At 44.2% G+C, this 2,500-nt stretch overlaps 1 non-coding gene and 1 pseudogene across 1 annotated transcript; both read left to right on the top strand.

Annotated features, from left to right (window-relative positions):
- The first annotated feature begins 410 nt into the window (after positions 1–410).
- Positions 411–565, top strand: LOC143306339 (5.8S ribosomal RNA). Its single transcript, XR_013063756.1, has one exon. It is a non-coding gene; the product is annotated as a 5.8S ribosomal RNA (ribosomal RNA).
- A 1,733-nt stretch (positions 566–2,298) lies between these two features.
- LOC143306324 (large subunit ribosomal RNA) overlaps positions 2,299–2,500 on the top strand; it is a 7,605-nt pseudogene continuing 7,403 nt past the window's right edge.

Genomic DNA, 2,500 nt, shown 5'->3' on the forward strand with positions numbered 1-2,500 from the left:
CGGACCGGCTGAGAAGCGACGATAGCGAGTCTTTGAAAAACTATGTGTCCATTAGTTAGACCGATCGTAGCCGGCCGTGTGTCTGTTCGAATCTCGCAACCCACGATTCAGCGACAGGACGCGCGCTCGCATTCCTTGTGTGCGTTCGTACTTTTCAAGGTTTTTAAATGTACTTTACGCCCGACCGTCGAGAGGAGCGTGCCACTGGGCGTTTCTCCGACGGTTTCCGTCCTTGGACGCGATCGTGTCGTCAACGATCGAACAAACAAACAAATACGTTGGCGACGCCCGAATTCGCTCTCCCGCACGCGCCGGGTGGGAGAGTGATGTGGGTATCGAATGTGATGCGTGTTAATAATGAAAATAACACTCTAAAGATCTAAAGAGTTTGAAATACAAAATTTTACGATTACCCTGAACGGTGGATCACTTGGCTCGTGGGTCGATGAAGAACGCAGCTAATTGCGCGTCAACGTGTGAACTGCAGGACACATGAACATCGACATTTCGAACGCACATTGCGGTCCACGGATACAATTCCTGGACCACGCCTGGCTGAGGGTCGTTTTCTTAACAAAAGACTGCTTGCGTTTGCTTCTCGAAAAAAGAGTAATTCATTTCTTTCTAAACATCTCGCCGTCGTTCAACGAAAGTAGAACGTTTCGGAGCGGGATTATCGAACGAAATTGAAAGAATGAATGAACGATAAACAAAGAAAGAGTCGCAACGTACGAGCGATAGTTGGGCAGTTCGTCGGCGTTTGTCGTGGAAACGATGTGACGAAAATCGCAACCGATACACTAAATGCAGGCCGTTAAAGGAGAGACACAAATTTCGAAATATCTCTTCGAACTAGCGCAAGTGCGTCACGGCGCGCGAGTCGTTCGTTAAAATTTATAAACGACCGCCCGTGAAAGCACCGAGTTCTCGGAAGATAATCTATAAAGATTCTCCATCCTGCTGGAAGTTATCGGATCGGCGCGATTGTTCACTTGTAGAAATCCACGCTCCCGACGTTGCCAGAAACGATATTTACGAAAGGTGTGTCAAAAATAAACGAAAGAAGCTCTCCTATAAATTTAGAAAAAGCAAACGAGTGAAATGTTTGAGATGATAATTTGCTGAAATGCAAGCTCGAATAGCCCCAGGGTTTCGAATGATTCCCCGCGCTTTATACATCTCTCTGTTTACAAACGGTGTATAAATGAAAGATCGCTTCAGATGGGTCGTCGCTGTTTGACGCGCGATGCTGTTCCTTTTTTTTTGTCTGTCTGTGCGTTTAGCTTCGCTAAACAAGTTAAATGGTTAAAAAGCGTCGAAAAAGCGAATACACACGCGACAAGACAAATCTAACGAGTAAAGGAACGCTCCGCTCCAAGATAAAAATGGTTGTTTACAATCAATACAGCGTTTCGGTACCCCTGATCGTAGTCTGAAACTGTGTAACAAAAGAGAGGAAAGCGAATGGTGAAGGAACTTCGAAGCCTCCGTGGCGTGGCTAGAACTTGTGATAAAAGTATGTTTGCAGCAATTATGCATGCTCCCGTTAAAACAGCATTTCAATGTCTCGCATGGCTTAAAGCTCTAGGAGGCTTCAACATTTAGAATACATACGGACTACTTCGTTTGTTAAAGATAAGCGAAGACCGCGCGACCATCGCTCGGTCGTCCAGTCCTCGAAAGTTTTGTTGCGTTCCAAAGAAGAGACAAATGGGGTTTACCCTTGCGCTAAGGGGAGAAGAAGAGAAAAGCAGTTGTTAAATCTAAGAGGTGTGTGGAGTACATCGCGTGTTGGTTAAAATTGTTAAATGAAGTATACGCGAAATGTTCTCTCGCTCTTGCTTTTCCTCTTGCTTCCGTGGCGCTCGAAAAGAAGGGATGATAAATAAAGAAACCTATTCGAAATCTCTTGTGGAACAAAAAATAATACGGACGGACGTTAAAATTGAACCGAGACGAAATGGATCGTCTTGCGAGTTGTCTTCGCTTTGAAATTGTTAAAAATTGATAAAAGCAATACGACGAAGCTGCAGTCCGCAAAATGTTTGAAGCAAAAAGGAAATAACACGAAAATTATGGGAACGTCGTGTCTCAACTTTTTTTTCCCTCTTGTGCTCGTTTCATCGAACGATAAATACAAACATTTTGAAACGAGAGAGGAGGAAAAATTGAATATGCGAAAGGTTGATTCACGCACAGTTTCTCTACGTGTTTGCTTTTTTGCTTCTTTTCGTTTATTTTTTTTTTTTTTTGCATCGAGCATCATTATTCACCTTTCGATGAAACCAAAGAAATTGACGACCTCAGAGTAGGCGAGATTACCCGCTGAATTTAAGCATATTATTAAGCGGAGGAAAAGAAACTAACTAGGATTTCCTTAGTAGCGGCGAGCGAACAGGAATGAGCCCAGCACTGAATCCCGCGGTACCGCCGCTGGGAAATGTAGTGTTCAGGAGGATCCGTTTATCCCGAGACATCGAATTGCGTCCAAGTCCATCTT

This window comes from Osmia lignaria, unplaced genomic scaffold (genome assembly GCF_051020975.1).
Source record: "Osmia lignaria lignaria isolate PbOS001 unplaced genomic scaffold, iyOsmLign1 scaffold0006, whole genome shotgun sequence".
Lineage (NCBI taxonomy): Eukaryota > Metazoa > Arthropoda > Insecta > Hymenoptera > Megachilidae > Osmia > Osmia lignaria.